Source organism: Heterodontus francisci, chromosome 8 (assembly GCF_036365525.1).
Source record: "Heterodontus francisci isolate sHetFra1 chromosome 8, sHetFra1.hap1, whole genome shotgun sequence".
Classification (NCBI taxonomy): Eukaryota; Metazoa; Chordata; class Chondrichthyes; order Heterodontiformes; family Heterodontidae; genus Heterodontus; species Heterodontus francisci.
Genome location: NC_090378.1, coordinates 8,628,555 through 8,647,194, shown reverse-complemented (window position 1 = coordinate 8,647,194; position 18,640 = coordinate 8,628,555). Strand labels below are relative to the sequence as shown.

Sequence of the window (18,640 nt, the reverse complement as noted above, 5' to 3'; positions counted from 1 at the left end):
CACATCCCACAAACCCAGAAAGTGAACCCTTTAATCCGACTTACTGTCTCCTACCTTTCAATTATTGACCAAAGTCACAAAACTACCTAAATGTTTGTGCACTTTTTTTGATAATAGTTTCTTGTCCAGAACCTTATCAAATGCATTATGGAAGTCCATAGAGGCAACATCCATAGACACTGTCCTAACCAGTATGCTTGTGACTTCCTCAAAAAAAATGTAACTAGATTAGTTAGGCATGATCATGCACTTAAATCATGTTTAGAGCAATTGTGGAGAAGTTACTGAAATCTTACAGCTCTTCAGTCATCAGGTTTCTCCTTTCCCTCCCTTTTTAAATCGTGGAGTGACGATATAATTTTCCAATCAAAAAAGGCACAATTCTTGAATCTAAAGAGCTTTGGAAAATTATGACAAAGCATCTGGAATTACCTCACCTATTTCTCTTCCTCCTTTTGACTTATATTTTGGTTCTTTTGTACTGTTGGTATTTTGTCTTCTTCCTCCACTGTGAAAATAGATACAAAATACTCATTTTACAAGTCTGCAATTTTCATATTAACCATTATAGTTGCATCAGTCTTTAATAGGCCCACTTATCATATTCTCAATATATTTATAAAAACTTTCGCTGTAAGCTGTCAGATCCATTGAATTTTTTCCCCCAAATTCCCTTTTGCACCCATTACTTTTTTTATATCCCTTTGTTGCTTATTATAGCTCTCCAAGTCTGTTGGATTAACCTTTGTCCTTGCATTTGTGCAAACATTTTCCTTTTAGACTGATAGTGACTGCTTAACTACACAAGTGGAAACATATCTGGCACTACAAGAATTTCTTCAAAGCCATCAGGATAAAGAATATAGCACACTTCAGTACTTTTTAACCTCACTGGGAGCAATCATCCAATGAATTCCAAATTCAGCAATACCATGCTATAGTATCTAGATTCATTTGTATCTGCTACCGAACAGTTTCTCAGAAATCATTATACTTACATTGCAATAATCCAGTCTCAACAGCATTTCAAACCCATACTTTTGAAAACTGTATTTAAAATACAAGATATTGTACAATGTTTAAATTAGTAAAATAAAAATGACATACTGTGGAATCCCCCTACAAGTATTGGTTATACTATAGGAGCTCCATTGCCAAAACTATACACTGTAGCTAAATTTTCTATTTGAATAACGAAGCTCCAATATAAATGCTTTAAATCGGCTTACGGCATCTACTTATTTGGTTTAGTAATCCTCTGTACAGATGGCTGGTCTACCAATGCTAGAACACTGCCTGCACCCAACCAGTGCTGACAGTGACAATGGCTTCAAAATGCTGGACAAATTCACAGAAAACTCACGTTAATGCGCAAACACACACTCTCACTAAATTTTCTTCCATTTTAAATAGAATGCCTATGATGCACGTACATAAATTGTAATCTAGAATTTTCCAAAGCTATTTACTTATATTAATCTCTGCATTAACAGTATACGTTAAGTTGCGTATTCTTTTCCAGAGTTGAGTTTTGTTGTGAACACGTGGACTATGTTTCGTCAATGGCCTGTAACCTACAATTAATAACATTCCAAGATATTATGCAGCCTTTTGAGGGCAGGGATAGGGAGATGACAACTTTTAATGTTCAATTTTTTCTTTTCTTTATTAAAAATGGATAAATGAAGATCAGCATGCAAAATACCTTTAGGTGTTCTTTCCCTAAAGCTGCAGATTAAGAGTTGGAAGGTCAGTCATGGAAAATTGAAGTAGATCAAGCCTGTAAAACCCCTTTATTTTAATATAAAGTCTTCTCCTTACACCCCACTCTACATAATTTTCTGCTTATCCCTCAGACCATTGCCTGATCCCACAATCTGAGTGAAGCTGGCCAGCAAAGATGTACATATTGTACTATTGCATTTTGACCTCAGTATAATACAATTTTTCCATAGGTTTAAATTGTATTCTAGATCAACAGGCACAATTTGATGTGAGGGACCATATTATTTTGTTACATAAGCTGAAGGCTTAAGCTCGTTTATTCAACATGAAAATGAACCGACATGCATGAAGATACAGTGTTATGGACAGAGAGTACAGTCATACATGATATAAAGCTTGAGTTTCAAACATTAGTAAAACAACTTGTATTTACATAGGTTTGGAGAGGGTGCAGGGGAGGTTCACCAGGATGTTGCCTGGTATGGAGGACGGTTGAGTAGATTAGGATTATTTTCATTAGAAAGACGGAGGTTGAGGGGGGACCTGATTGAGGTGTACAAAATCATGAGAGGTATAGACAGGGTGGATAGCAAGAAGCTTTTTCCCCCCAGAGTGGGGGATTCAATTACTAGGGGTCATGAGTTCAAAGTGAGAGGGGAAAAGTTTAGGGGGGATATGCGTGGAAAGTTCTTTACGCAGAGGGTGGTGGGTGCCTGGAACGCGTTGCCAGCGGAGGTGGTAGACGCGGGCACAATAGCGTCTTTTAAGATGTATCTAGACAGATACATGAATGGCAGGAAGCAAAGAGATACAGACCTTTAGAAAATAGGCAACATGTTTAGATAGAGGATCTGGATCGGCGCAGGCTTGGAGGGCTGAAGGGCCTGTTCCTGTGCTTTGTTCTTTGTTCTAATGTAACAAAATGTCCCAAGCACTTCATAGGTGTTATAAAACAAAATGACCCTGAGCCACAAAAGGAGGGATTAGGGAAAATACCCCAAAAGATTAGTTAAAGAGGTAGGTTTGAAAGAATCCCTTAAGAGAAGACAGCGAAGTGCAGAGGTTTAGGGAAGGAATTCCAGAGCTTAGGGTCTAGGAGCTGAAGGTATGGCCACCAATAGTGAAGACATTAACATCGGGGATGCTCAAGAGGCCAGAATTAGAGGAGTGCAGACACCTGGGAGGGTTGTAGGGCTGGAGGAGATTGGACACAGGGAAACACATCAATACTAGAATCATAGAATCTACTACTGTGTCTGTGCCAGCTTTCTGAAAGACCTATCTAATTAGTCCCACTCTCTGGCTCTTTCCCCGTGGCCCTGCTATATACACACAATTCTCATTTTTAAAGGAATATTTTAATGGAATACTTGGTTATAATAGAAAGTATTAAATAACTTAGGCAAACTAAAATAAAGGTTCCATGATGTTAACCTTCATGATCAAAATTAGACAAGGTATGAAGGTATCTCCTCTTCACGACATAACATTTTGTTACAACCGAGGAGAGAGGAGTGCATTGTTTATTCGAGTTCCACTTCTTCACAGGCCACAACATATATTTAAAATTTTTCCCTCTTACCGATACAATCGTAGATGATTTTTATCCCAGAAAAACACACTAACCTGGTTTCTTTAATAAACAAAATCACTGCCAGGAATGGTGGTGGAGGCAGAAACCCTCAACTCATTTAAAAAGGTACCTGGACATGCACCTGAAGTGCTGTAACCTGCAAGGCTATAGACCAAGTGCTGGAAGGTGGCATTAGATTGGGCGGCTAGTTATTTCGGCCGGCACGGACACAATGGGCTGAATGGCCTCCTTCTGTGATGTAATTTTTCTGTGGTTCCAGATTATGAACAAGTCTTAACCATTAATGAAGTAAAGCATAAACACAGATTGAAATATTAAAAGTTCCCTTTTTACCTTAGCCCCCTCACACTCGCATAGTGGTTAACCAGAAAAATAAAAGGATTTTTGTTTTTAAGAGCTCTACTACAGACAAAAAAATTCTACTGGGCTGAATACTTGCTCATTCTTGAAGAAACAGATGACATATGTGGCATTCCAAAACTAGAATGCAGTCTGACCTCAGCGTACATGTAGACAGATCAGGATCTTTTAGAAGTTATTTTCAGGCAGCGTTGAGAATTAATTTAGCTGGCTTTTCTTCAAAGACATGGAACGAAATGAGTTGACACAATGAACATCTCAGGCGTCTTTGAGAGGGGTGCTGGAAAGCAGAGCTGGGTTGCGGTGTTCCCGCCTCTCCTTGGAAGTTCTCGGCTCTCCTGCAGGCTTTTTAACAAGATGAAACAGTCTGGGCTGAGCTGGATTTCTGTCCTTCAGTTTAAAAAAAAATTCCAACCCCTTTTAAACAGTTCATTCCTGACTCTAAACAATTCAAAAAGTGAAGCCAGAAACAGAAAATCAACCTTCGCACCTGTCACTTCTCTGCATACTTCTTCCCCAGTTACCAGGGTTTCTGTTCTATTTTTAAACTTGAGTCACATGACAACCAGTTAATGATGTTGTCAAACAAGTCTATTCAATGTCCTCTTGATGGCTTTCTTGGAAAAAAAACTGGTCTAATATTTCTTCAGTTTGACTATGAATTCCTCAAAAATTTAAAAAACAGAAGCACCTTCAGAACAATTTACAGGAAATTAGAACTACAAAATGATAACTTAAGGACAACAGTTTATAAAAAAAGTATAATTTCCCTGAAGACAACGAAAATGATTATACACAAAACAGCAAGATGGAAATTAAACCTAATATTTGCCGTGCACTTAAGTCCCTTGTGCAAACACATAAGGGGTTGTTCACTATATAATGTTCAGGCCGATCTATTTAAAGGATTCAGTGAATTTTTAAAAATTCTAATCTGTTGTTTCCAACTGAAAATTATATTTAAAAAAAAACTCAAAGTCTTTAAGCAATTTATATTAATAGCGGTGTTCTTGCAAAGAACATCCAGATAGGTAGCTCAATACAAAGCGTCAAAATCATTCTGTGCTCTCACCACCCACTAGGATGAAACTTAAGAGGCATCTGTCATCACTGCAACAACTCTCAACCTGGATAGAAGAGTTGTCATCAGAGATAAGCAAAGATCATCTTTTGAGAACACAAACTCTACAGCATTCACACAAAAGGAGCACTCTATCGCTTACAACTTCAGCTTTCATTGTTCTGCAAAATGCAGACATCTGGCATACAAAGACTCATAAAATTGCATTACCCAGAGTTAAGAATTCAGTCCATCCCGAACAACATCTGCATTTATACAAGTCACTATTATTCACTCTCAACACCCAAATATGCTCTATTGACCTGCAGAAGCAAACTCCAAATGTTTGGAGCTGGATGCCAAGGAAACGCATTAAAACCAGCAGGTGGGATGCATATGATTCCACCACAGCATGCATTAGTGAAGTGGTCATGTTACTACACAAGTAACCCACGGAACGGGAGTTTAAAACTCACAAATTACAATTTAAGTATTCCAAATCAGTTTTTTATAAATTTGGAAAACAAATTCCACATCCAATTTAAATAAAATTCTACATAATTATTTGGTTATGCTGCAACATTGTGCGCCAGTTAAATTTATAAATTCCCTAATCTCCTTCACCCAAAAAAAACTTTGGCCATATTTAATCAAACCAGGTATAGTATGGTGCCGTGGGACTTCGACAGCCAGTTTCACAAATCATTCATTGGTTTCAGTGGGAACATCTAACGGAGACAGTTCAGCTTGGGCAAGAGTCAGTGCAATGGACACTGGTTTGTAACAGCTCTCTTCCTTCATCATTCATCCACCATCTTACTATACAGATATCGTCAAACCAGTATTTTACTGGTGATAAGAACGGGCAGTCACCAATTCACTTGCTTGCTACAGATTCCAACAACCATGGCACCTTCTTCCCCACCAGCCTGCTCTCCCCTCCATTCTATAATTTAGGCTCTGCATACATTAACTTATATCAAGTTTCTTACTGATCATGAATATGGACACCATAATCAGAACTGCATCAGGTCATTTACAATTAAAATAGTTATTACGGCTTTTCAAAAGAAACATTGCTTGGCTTACATAGTAAACTACTTGCCAATTCAGCCAAGGTATGCTATCAAGCCTAGCGGTTGTCTTCATTCAAAATTTGGCCTACATGATCATACTAGTAAACCCAAGATTTTAACTAAAACAGGTCTGCAACTACATTAGTGAACTTGGATCACAACCAGACGTCATGTTAGCATAAACTACTAGCTGCTCTACTGGCCAGTTTACTGGTTATATCCTTTAATATTTGTGTATAAAAACTATATATATGCTTTTATTTAGCATCAACTTGTTTAGAAGATTTAGTCTAAGTTAGGAAAAGTAGATGAAACAAGGAGGAGAACATGGAATGGGATGAAGAATCAGCAGCTGACCATCGTTTAACAGTTTAAAAATATAAATAAAATCCTAATGATATCACTTACTTGACGTCTTTTGATGGTGGATTGGAGAGATGAGAAAACAGCATGAGAGGTGCACAGTACCAAATCTCATGAAACACAAATTATGAGGCAAGTTGCCAATTTTACTGCGAAGATTAGGGGGAAAATTAATTTTAATACAGGACTGTGTTGGTGAGGGTCATAAACATAATAAACTTGGATACTTATTAAATTGTCTGTCACAATATCAAAGCACCCATTAATTGGCAACAGTGCCTAAATAATAAGACTAACCCTTCAGCTTTTATATAGAAATGACAGCATAGAAGCAGACCATGGCCCAACTGGTCTAAACTAGTGTTTATGCTCCACAGGAACCTCTTCCCACCCTACTTTATCTAACCCTTTCAACACAACCTTCAAGTCCTTTCTCCCTCATGTGTTTATCTAGCTTCCCCTTAAATGCATCTTTGCAATTCGCCTCAACCACTGCATGTGTTAGCAAGTTCCACATTCTCACCACTCTCTGGGTAAACAAGTTTCTCCTGAATTCCTTATTAATTTATTAGTATCCATCTTATATTCATAGCCCCTACAAGCAGAAACCTCATGTCTAGTCTTTCAAGCCCTTTCATAATTTCAAAAAAAGATATTTTCCAGGTCACCACTCAGCCTTCTCTTTTCTGGAAAAATGAAAACTTTTAGACATGCCGTGTGCACGTCTTTGGCTTGACCCCTTTCTTGAAAATACATTAACCTGCTTCAAACACTTTAGAGGGCACCAGTTACATTGACATAGTCCACATGTATAGGCTCTCTGCCACAAATCATTTCTGCATCTTAATAAATTGAAAAGGCATGTTTACCCACTCAGCTATCTTACATCCAGATTAATAAAAACAGGATAAAAAATTGTTATAAGAGTGAGGTTAGTGCTACAATTGGCCAAGAAAGTCAGAAGTAATTTTAGAATCATAATTCAAAATCCCCTACACTAAATTTTGTTGCTGCTGAGCTGTAGTTATTAATGAGGGTGCAGTTATCTTGTCATTTTTGAATTGCCACAAAGTGAAATTCTACTTAACAGAAATGCAAAAATAAGTTTAGTTCTGGAGTCAGGTTTATAGCAGGAAACTACCTGATGCTATTTATTATACCACATGATGTGCTGCCCACAATAGACAATCCCTTCCCCCAACCCCAGCCAAATTTAACAAATAGCATCAGCTTCACAGGGTAAGCAGTGCAGAGCACCATGGGGCAAGTGCCAAACATAGAGCAAATTTCAACAGAACTAAAATTTGACTGGTTCTACAGTGGGGTGGGTGATCTGCTCCACCAGGTTACTGCCCTGGCATCAAAGTTGAAAATTAGCACTGCTCTTCCAATATTTCAAGTCAACATCAGATCTCACCAATTTTTTATTTAACAGGCCATTTACTGATGTCAGAAACAAGCAATCTTGGTTACAAATCCTTCATTTTCTCCCAGCCAATCCTAAACATTCATTGTATTGTTTTAAGGCCTAAACAACAAGTTTGCATTTATAGAGTGCCTTTTATGTAGTAAAACATCCCAAGGCATTTCACAGTAGAAGTATCAAACAAAATTTAATCCAAAAAGGTCAGTTTGCACTGGCTAGATAAAAGTCTAGTGTTTATTTTTAAATAAATTTGCTGGTATTCACATTATTACTTGGATGGAAAAGGCGGAGGAAACAGTTCAAGCCAATGCAGCTCCATAAAGCAGCTGTCTGAATTAACTAAGATGTTATATACTTGGTCCCCCGAGCAAACAACACAAGATCTGGATCCTGCTAACAGTAACTGTAACATCCTGGTAAACATGTAGCCTGCCAAATGGTAGACTTTATTGCCTGTGTCAGGTCAGCATTGGGAGAAAACAACACAAACAAAATACAAGTAACCAGCCTTACTGCCAGTTAAGCACCTAGCACTAGAGCCCAGACCACTTTCTGCCATTTCAGCATTGATGCTGAATCTTACTAGATACAGAAAAGATATACCAAAAAGATCATCAAGCCTGTCCCATTCTTCATCGTGCAGCTAAGTATCATGCCCTCAGTAACCCCCACCTCAACTAGCAGCTATGTAATCAGAGAGGCATGAAAGGAGATTTCAAAATCCTAGACTAATTTAGGGGGGGAAATTCTGGAAGATTCCTCTCTGATCCAATGAGTCAAACAAAAATGAGTCTAAAAGGCAAGTGACCACGAGGTACAACAGCATAGGAGGCAGCTATTTGGCCCATCGTATCTTTGCTAGAACACATCTTCCTGTTTGAAATATTTATCAAATTTTCACTCAAAAGAGTCAATGTCTCTGCCCCAACCATTTCCTTTGGCAAAGCACTTCATGTTCAAACATTCCTCTGAAAATGAAATTTATCCCAACCTCTCCTCACTGGGGTAAATTTAAAATGACGACCTCCCATGTCTGTGATGAAAGGAAACAGCCTTTCCCTATTCATCAAGACCCATACGGCACAGTGGTTAGCACCACAGCCTCACAGCTCCAGCGACCCGGGTTCGGTTCCGGGTACTGTCTGTGCGAAGTTTGCAAATTCTCCCTGTGACCGCGTGGGTTTCCGCCGGTTGCTCCAGTTTCCTCCCACAGCCAAAGACTTGATAGGTAAATTGGCCATTGTAAATTGCCCCTAGTGTAGGTAGGTGGTAGGAGAATGGTGGGGATGTGGTAGGGAATATGGAATTAATGTAGGATTAGTATAAATGGGTGGTTGTTGGTCAGCACAGACTCGGTGGGCCGAAGGGCCTGTTTCAGTGCTGTATCACTCTATGACTATGACTCTAAATCTCCTCTTAACCTTTTCTACTCCGAAGTCCAATAGTCCCAGTTATCTCAATTCATTTGTCATAGCTACTTTCCAACAGCAATCTGCTTCCTCCTTTTGCAGAGATTAACGAGACGAAATTCAGAACTAAAGACAAAACTGTCCATATTCAGCAAAAGCTCAAAAATTTACAATGTTCCTTAAATATCTATTAACTTACCCAAGATCCAAATCATTTCTTATTCTAAACAAATTACTCAAACACCTCAAACGCACCCAAAAAAGCTGCAACAAATCTACCCCATGACTTACAATGAATGCAAAAACAATTAGTACCGGTACGGAAATTTATGACCCTTGCTACTCACATGATACATGACTCATGCATAAATCTCAGTACAAGGTAATAATGTTTAATATAGCAGATAAGACTGCAGAAAATCCTTGGGCTCTGTGCCTTTTTTTTTTCATGGGATGAGGGCGTCGCAGGCCAGGCCAGCATTTATTGCCCATCCCTAATTGCCCTTGAACTGAGTCACATGTAGGCCAGACCAGGTAAGGACAGCAAATTTCCTTCCCTAAAGGACATTAGTGAACCAGATGGGTTTTTTTACAACAATCGACAATGGTTTCATGGCCATCATTAGACTAGCTTTTAAATTCCAGATTTATTAATTGAATTCAAATTCCACCTTCTGCTGTGGTGGGATTTGAACCCATGTTCCCAGAGCAATACCTGGGTCTCTGGGTTACTAGTCCAGTGACAATACCAGTATGCCACCGCCTCCCCTTTGTAAATATAAGCATGATATTAAATTGCAACATATTTGCTTCGTAGTATTGTTCCTATATATCCCCAAGTTACTTGACATATCTTTGTAGAGGCAAAGAATGTAATGCACATAAAAGATCAAGGTGAGGAAAATAAACAGAAAAAGGTGAAGACTTTAGGTCATTTACTAAAGATGGAATTTAAAAAATTAAAGAATCTGAGGATGAAACTTAAATATTTCCTCCTTCCCAAGAAAATGGCAGGAGCTCAATCAACTACATATAATGAATATTTAGTGTCAGTTAAAAAAAACAGTAACCCAATTGAGGGATTTAAGTATACAGAAGATACAGAATTTGCTTGTTTACCAGATATAAATTATCAAGTGACATTAAGGTGCGTGATTCCCTAGCCTGAAGGGAAAGCAAGCTGCACCTATCCAACTAGCTGCTGATTATCCGGCCACCAAATCCCATTACAATCTTGTTGACTGCTTTTTAAAAAAGCTTTAAAACATGACCCAACCGCTTTATCCTAGAGTCTTACCATGGCTAAAGGCTGCTGTATACTACAATACAGAACCACAATACTCAAATGACGCACTATTACTCAGTACTATGAACCAAGGCAGACTGGTTGGTGCATACATTGTGGAGCAGTCTATATGTTATTTTATAAACAATCTTTAAAGAGAGATACAGTATCAAAGATAGCAACTGCAACTGACATACAAATTTCAAATGACAGCAAGCAGCCACTGAGGAGTCTGCACTAGGAGCTCATTGATTTCTTAATTCAAGTGCCTCCACTGTGCCCTCCCAAGACCCAGCCATACACCAGGCTATCCCTGAACCTCTAAGTTGACAGCTTCCATCTCCCACTGACTCCAAATTCATCTCATCTATCCAATCCAGTTCCTGCTCCCTAAATCCCTGTTGCATTCACTTACCGCCTACCCAACGACTCTACCTGGCCACCATACCAGCTGAAAATATCAATGGTTCTCATTCTCCAAGCAGCATCATCCAGTAACAAGCCATCCTTCATTCTTCCATCATCACCAATTACTGCAGCATCTCTAACCTCCCCTTTCTCCAAGATCCTTGAATGTGTCATTACCTCTGCCCAACCTCCCTATAATTCCCCACACTAATCCCATCAGTTCAGGTTCTGCCAATTGTAGCACCAAAATGGTTAGAGGAACAAACCACATCCTCACCCAGTGCTACCTTTTCAGATCTCCAGCAATGGCTTCTATTCCACCCCTTCAACCGTCACTTTTGGAGTACCCAAATGATCAATCTTGATCTTGTGTGTCATATATACATATACATACACACACACTAAATTCTATCTTCCTGCTACCTCTCAACTGCCATCAGATTGCTCAGACATTTAGTCTTGGATGAGTCAGCTTCTGCTAACTTAATCCCAGGAAGATGGAAATTATCTTGAACCCCTTGACAAGCTTTGTTTCATTGCCACCTATTCCATCCTTCCCACTCCCCGAGGTTCAACCAGGCAGTTTGCAACCTTGATATCCTGCTCAACTGAGCTCAGTTTTAGACCCCATATCGGTTCCATCACTATAAAAAAAAAAGCCTCTTTCATAATTGCAATGCTCAGTCACCTCTAAATATTACTTCAATGCTCCCTTTGCTGACCCCATTCCACCCTCCATTAACTCAAAAACATGACCAAAACTGTTACACACATCCTGTCTTGCCATTCATCCATCTTCACCAGCCAATGGAGTCTGAATCAGACTGTCTTTTAATTTGGCACATTTAATTATTCAAACTGTAATACATATTCATTACACAATTAAGTACAAGACAGCAATAAGATAATCTTTGTGGATTACAAAGACATGGCACAGGTCATTAATTTCGTATATAAATAAATAGAAGTACTGTAATAATGAAGAATGTGATGGGAATGCTTTAGATCACAGAGATCCAGAAGAGTTCAAGCGCAACATCAATGCACAAGTTTTGGTTTGTGCTTCGTCACATGCCTGCATGGAGAGAGGTCTAACAGGTGCTTGAAGTTTCATGCGGCTTCAAAAAGAACTGCAATAAGGATCAGTGAAATAAGATGTGGAGGTCAAGGCTACAAGTGCAAACTATTCATAACTTAATGCACCAAGAACATACCCCACATTGTTCAACAGGCAGGATGTGCCAATTGATGTTCCCCAGACATCTGAACTGGGGCTTCAGCTTTTCACTATATATACACTGGGTGAAAGAATAGAGTTGATCTCCATGTTTGCAGAAAACACAAAGTTAGAAGGCACAATAAATTGTGTGGATGGGAGGTGGAAGGGACACAAACAGACAAAGTGAGTGGGCAAAACGATGGCAGATGGAGTCCAACTTGGGAAGTGCAAGGTCATCCACTTTGGATCTGGAGGAAAAACAAGACAGAATATTTTCTCAATGGTGAGAGACTAGGAGTTACGAAGAAGCAAAGGGATTTAGCGGTCTATGCGCACTTAAGCTAGTACATAGATACCAGACTTAAAAGGGTTAAATTATGAGGACAGGTTGCATAAACTTGGTTTGCATTCACTGGAGTATAGGAGACTGAAGAGTAATCCAAAAATCAAGGTGCTTAAAATAAGATTTTATAGGATAGATACAGAGAAACTATTCCCTCTGGTGGGGGCGAAAATCTAGAATCCTCTGGGGGAATCTAGATGGAAAATCATTTTTTTTTTAAATTAGAGCTAGGTCATTATGAAGTGAAATCAATAAGCACTTTTTTCTACAAATCTGGAACTTCTCCCTGTAAAAGACTGTGAATGTTGAGTCAACTGAAACATTCAAGTCTAAGATAACTAGAATTTTATTAGGTAAGGTCATCAAGGGACATGGAATAAAGGTGAAAAAAAAAGAGGCGAGATACAATTCAGCCATTTTCCAATCGAATACCATAACAGACTCAAGGGGCTGACTGGCTGACACTTGTTCCCACATATCAATACTCAGGTTTGTTGCAGGGTTACTAATTGGCCCACAGCAATGAGAAACATCACAATACCAATGATAAGGAAAGCTGCATCAGTCCACACATTGTCCCATCTTAGAGACAGAGTCATTTACGGCATAGGAGGAGCCCATAGAGTCCATGCTAGCTCTCCAAGGAGCTATTCAGTCAGTCCCACTCCCCTACTTAATCCCCATAGCCCTACAAGTCTATTGCTTTCAAGTAGCCATCCACTTTCCTTTTGTATTTATTCTCATTGGCCAGATAGTCAATCCAAGAAAATAGAGCATTGGGTCTGTTGGGCTTAGAGTAGAAAGAGCTTTGTAGTTTCCAGTAATTCGACCCAAAGGAGTAAGCAAAATATGCAAGACCTCTGAAGTTAAGGGATTAACCAGAATACATGAAGAAAAAGTGCCATCAGGTGACAAACAGGTTAAGGGTTTCTTTCTGCTTTGTAAGAAAAAAAAATGTAGTCACTGACACAGTTATTTACTTGGATGCACTGGTAAACTCCGCGTCTGTGTTACAAAATAAAGCACTGAGGTCATACCTGTGTCCAGAGCAGCAATGCACAATTCGCCATAGCAAACTATTGCTCAAGACAAAATTGCTGCCAAAGAAGCTAACGGTCAATTTTAAATCCAACTGCTGATTGCCGCTGCTAAACGTACAATGTCACTGGTGTTATGATCGTGTAAATGCCTTCCAATGTCAATACGTGTGCAATGCAGTATTGACAAAAAGCTGGCAAAGTCTGCACTTTTGTTTGTTCTTTAACATTCTGACTCAACAGCAAATCCCTCTGCTTTAACAGTTCCAAAACACTCATCAGGCCTTGGGTCTGTTGCTGCAGACTGACAGAAATCTGATGACCTTGTGGACTCCCTATTTGAAAACCAATCACTGAAGCAAGACTCTTATAATAGGCCAATCCTAATTTCCCTTACAAAGAAGCCAGAAACCAAATTTTGAAAGTAATTAGAAGTGGCTGAGCTTCCCATTACAGGAGTTAGAGTATCTGTTCTTTACAGGCTAGCAGTCAGCTCGGCTTTGCCCAGCCCGCTCCACCACTTGCCAATTTACATTAAGCATTTTTCTGTCCTCGGAGGAACATTCCAGACAGGATCGCTGTCAGCTGTCAACCTAACTTTAGAACATCTCAGAAACTTCCATTTTTTTTTTTAATACATTCACACGACATGGGCATTGCTGCCGAGGCCAGCTTTTACTGTCCATTTCTAATTGCCCTCGAGAAGGTGGCGGTGAGCCACCTTCTTGAACTGCTCCAATCCATGTAGTGTAGGTATACCCACAGTGCTATTAGGGAAGGAGCTCCAGAATTTTGTCCCAGTGACAATGAAGGAATGGCGATATAGTTCCAAGTCAGGATGATGAGACTTGAAGGGTAACTTGGAGGTGGTGGTGTTCCCATCCGTCTGATACCTTTCTTCTAGGTGGTACAGGTTACATGCTTGGGAGGTGCTGTTGAAGAAACCTTGGCAAGTTGCTGCAGTGCATCTTGTAGGTGGTATAAACTGCTGCAGCTGTGCGCAGGTGGTGGAGGAACTGAATGGTTGATGGGAGCTTATTAAAAGTTTTATTAAATGTAGTAACTGTTTATAACAAAGTTTGTAGTTACAGTGGAGAGAGAAGCAGAGTTAACGTTTCAGGTCAGTGACCCTTCTTCAGAACCCTGAAGAAGGGTCACTGACCTGAAACGTTAACTCTGCTTCTCTCTCCACAGATGCTGCCAGACCTGCTGAGTATTTCCAGCATTTCTTGTTTTTATTTCAGATTTCCAGCATCTGCAGTATTTTGCTTTTATTTGTAGTTAGTGTTCACTAAATTACATAGAATCATAAAATAGTTGTATTTCCATTGCTCACAAGATACCTGCCAACACTCTGGGAGTGAGAATTCTAGGAATGGTAAACTTGCAGCTGAAATACACAGGTCCCCATCACAATTAAAATAATTACTCAATAACACTGCACAGTACATGTCTTCCAGCTACATATTTTGGTAAAAATGCTAATTTTTGGTGCAATAGGCAGTCTCTCATTGTATGTTTAAGGAAATCAGGATAAATAAACAAACTGCAGTGGTTTGAGGTGGCACTTGGTGCTGAGCACATGTACAGACCTATTTGCTGGTACTTTCAGGTAATATACTTGCTGTGCAGTTATTGGACGTGCATTGCACTTTTTTTAAAAAAAAACAGAAATCATAGAATCATTACAGCACAGGAGGCAGCCATTCGGCCCCTCAAATCCATGCCAGCTCTCTGCACCAGCAATTTAGCTTGTTCCACTTACCCACCCTTTCACCATAGCCCTGCAAATCATTTCTTTTTGGTTGCTTATCCAATTTCCTTTTGAAAGACCCTAGTGAATCTGCCTCCACTACACTCTAAGGCAGTGCATTCCACATCCTAACACTTGCTGCATAAAAAAAGGTTTTCCTCATGTCACCTCTGGTTCTTTTGCCAATTTCTCTAAATCGGTGTCCTCTGGTTTGACACTTCCATCAACGAGAACAGTTTCTCCCTATCTGCTCTGTCCAGACAACCACACCACCAACACCGCCCCCCCGCCTACCCCCCCCAATGATTTTGAGCACCACTCTCAAATCTCTTCTCAATCTTCTTTTTCCTAAGAAAAACAACTCCAGTTTCTCCAATTTATTCACACAACTGAAGATCCTCATCCCTAGTACCATTCACATAAACCTTTTCTGCTCTCTCTCTAAAGCCTTCACATCCTTCCGAAAGTGCGATGCCTAGAATTGGACACAATCCTCAAGTTGAGGCTGAACCAGCATTTTATAAAGATCCATCTTAACTTCCTTGCTTTTGTACTCTATGTCTCTATTTATAGAGCCCAGAATCCCATATGCTTTTTTAACCACTTTCTCAAGTTGCCCTGCCACCTTCAACACTTTGAGCACATATTCCACAGCTCTCTCTGCTCCTGCACCTCCTTTAGAATTGTATCCTTTATTTTAGGGTACCAAAATATATTACTTCACATTTCTCTGCATTAAATTTCATCTAGGGCATGTCTGTCCATTCTACCATCCTGTTTGAAATAATCTAATAAGCAAGATAAGAGTTGTATTATTGTATACTGGTTATAGCAGTCCAAAGGTTTTTAATTCAAATTCCAGCATGGCAAACTGAATTCAGGAAGTCTAGTAATTTGTGACCATGACCATACCACCTCTATATGCATCTCCAGTCCCACATTACATGTTTGGCTCAATGCCCTCTGAAGCCTTGCCTTCAATGTCCATGTTCAAGAGACCAAGATCATTTAGTGACAAACTCATAGCCAGTGTTAACATTGAATCATTCCTTGTGCCTGTTAAATTGTTGCTAGCTTTTAACTCGAGTTCAAAAACCAGACTACTGACAAGATCAAAACACAACCAGGAGATAAAAACAAAATACTGTGGATGCTGGAAATCTAAAATAAAAACAGAAAGTGCTGGAAATACTCAGCAAGTCTGGTAGCATCTGTGGAGACAGAAAGAGAGTTAATATTTCAGGTCGATGACCTTTGATCAGAATACTGGGCACAATGTTTTTTTTATTCGTTCTTGGGAACAGGCAGCCACAGCTGTCTTAGCTTTAAAAAAAAAGAACATGTCTTTGACAATGATGTAACATCAAGATTGCAACCAGGATCACAAACATTACAATTGTCCAGAAGTAGAGAAAATGGACATCTAACTTTAAAACTAACCTGTTTCGTGCATTTATATAACACTTTTCAGTAGTAAAAAGTCCCGAGGCACTTCACAGGTGTCTGATACCGAGCTACATGAAGTATTAGGAAAGATGGCCAAAAGCTTGATCAAAGAGGTAGGCTTTAAGGAGCATAGGTAGAGAGGCAGTAAGGTTTAGGGAAGAAATTTCAGAGCTTTAGGGCCCAGACAGCTGAAGGCACAGCTGCCAACACTGGAGCAAATGAAATAAGAGGCAAGAATTGGAGGAGTGCAGAATTCTTGGAGGAGATTACAGAAATAGGGTGGGGAGAATCTAAGGAAGGATTTGAAAAATGAGAATTTTAAAAATTCAGTAAACACAAGGGTGATGGCCGAATAGGACTTGGTGCGAGTTAGAATGCAGACAGCAGAGCTTTGGATGAAATTTACATTTTATAAATTTTCTGCACCACCCAGGCATTTCAAAACTAGGCGAGTGGCGAGCCTCACATATAATTATGTAAACTGCAGCAAACAACATTAGCTCATGCAACAAAAACAAGAAATGCTGGAGATACTCAGCAGGTCTGGCAGCATCAGTGGAGAGAGAAGCAGAGTTAACGTTTCAGGTCAGTGGCCCTTAGTGCAATCTTGTTTTGCCAAGTTTCTAAATTCCAATCAAAAAGCATTATTATATGCTATTATAGAAACTTAAACCCAGAACATCTTCCATTATTATTCTGTGGTAAGTTCATTACCTCACTGAGTCAATGACTTCTGTCAGCAGCTACATCTATATCTAAAATACTGTGAGACCAGCATCAAGGCTCCTTTGCTCAACGAAAATACATTGAGTCTACAGCACAGCAACAGGCTTTTCAGTCCAACTGGTCTTTGCCAGTATTTATGCTTCACACGAGCCTCCTCCCACCCTATTTCATCTCATCCTATCAGCATAACCTATTTCTTTTTTTCCCCCCTTCATACGTTTATGGAGGTGCCCTTAAATGCATCTGTCATTCACCTCAATCAGTGCACATAGTAGCAAATTCCACATTCTCATCGGTCTCTGGGTAGAGAGATTTCTCCTGAATTCCCTATTGGATTTATCAGTCACTGTCTTATATTCACCACCTCTGGTTTTGGTCTCACCCTTTAAGCGGAAACGTTTCCTCTCCTAAGCAAGCACTTGTTGCATTGAGGACCACGCCTCCATCTCAAGCCCACAAAAATCGAAACAGGGAAAGATAACAAATACACAACAAAACAAAGTTCGTTACCTCTTTGCAGGAAGCAGTTGTTTAAAATAAAAACTCCAGTCAGGGGGGGGAAAAGACGGCTTCAAATCACAAGAGGGCAATGAGTTCAGCAGCCAGGTTTTAACCATTTGTAAACGGGCAGACGGTTTAAAGCAACGAAGGAAACAAAACAAAAATCTTCTTCAGAGACGAAATAAAGTGCTCCTGAGTGAGTAAGAACTATGTAAACTTGCTGGGGGGTAACACATCCACGGGTATCGCATCCGGGTCCGGCGACGCGCATGCGCTCCGACAGCAACTGCGAATCCCACCCCCCCCGGGCAGGTCCGGGTCCGGCAACGCGCATGCGCCCACCCACAACAGGTGACGATCGCAACACTCTGTGCGCGCCGCTCAATCGGAAACCATGGCAACCAGGCCTACTCCTCCCCCGCCCACCTGACTAACCGGCTTGACTTTTAACAACTGCCTTTACACCGCCCGGACATCTCGTTTGGCCGGAACCCAACTCCTCCTCATATATTTCACCCAACTTTTAACAACGTTCGTCTGATTAGATTCCGTCCCTTACAGACATTCTGACAGAAACCCGCTCCCCTTCACAATACTTTTCTTTTTTTTGAAGCTGCCGGCGCCTTCCTGCAACGCGGCAGCCGACTGGTTTAGCGCAATGGTCGATCGGCAAACGAGCAAACCTAGTGCTGATTGGTTGGTTGGGAGTCTAGGCAACAACCACGCCCCTATTCAAAATGGCCCCGCCCCCTCCCCAGGGACTTGCTATCATGTGGCCCGGGAGCTGCAGGTCTATTCCAGCCAGCTGTGCACCAGGAGTTTGCAAATCCAGATTCCCTACACTGATCCCAAACCCTGAGTTATTGCTTTTGAAGTTGGTTGCCATACATACACAGTTTATCTGCAGAT

At 40.2% G+C, this 18,640-nt stretch overlaps 1 protein-coding gene across 9 annotated transcripts in view; it reads right to left on the bottom strand.

Moving 5' to 3' along the window:
* The window catches only part of ssx2ipa (synovial sarcoma, X breakpoint 2 interacting protein a), a 72,330-nt gene extending 53,950 nt beyond the window's left edge, over window positions 1-18,380 (bottom strand). For 3 of the 9 annotated variants that reach the window (XR_010975466.1, XM_068036610.1, XM_068036609.1), the window contains exons 1-2: window positions 17,741-18,380; window positions 438-508 (exon numbers count right to left, since the gene is read on the bottom strand). The gene's annotated coding sequence lies outside the window, so the exon portion shown is untranslated. Of the gene's footprint in view, window positions 1-432; window positions 509-9,212; window positions 9,300-17,218; window positions 17,316-17,740 lie in introns of those variants that run through there. The other 6 variants (XM_068036604.1, XM_068036603.1, XM_068036607.1 and 3 more) reach the window with 6 other exon arrangements.
* Window positions 18,381-18,640: the final 260 nt, after the last annotated feature.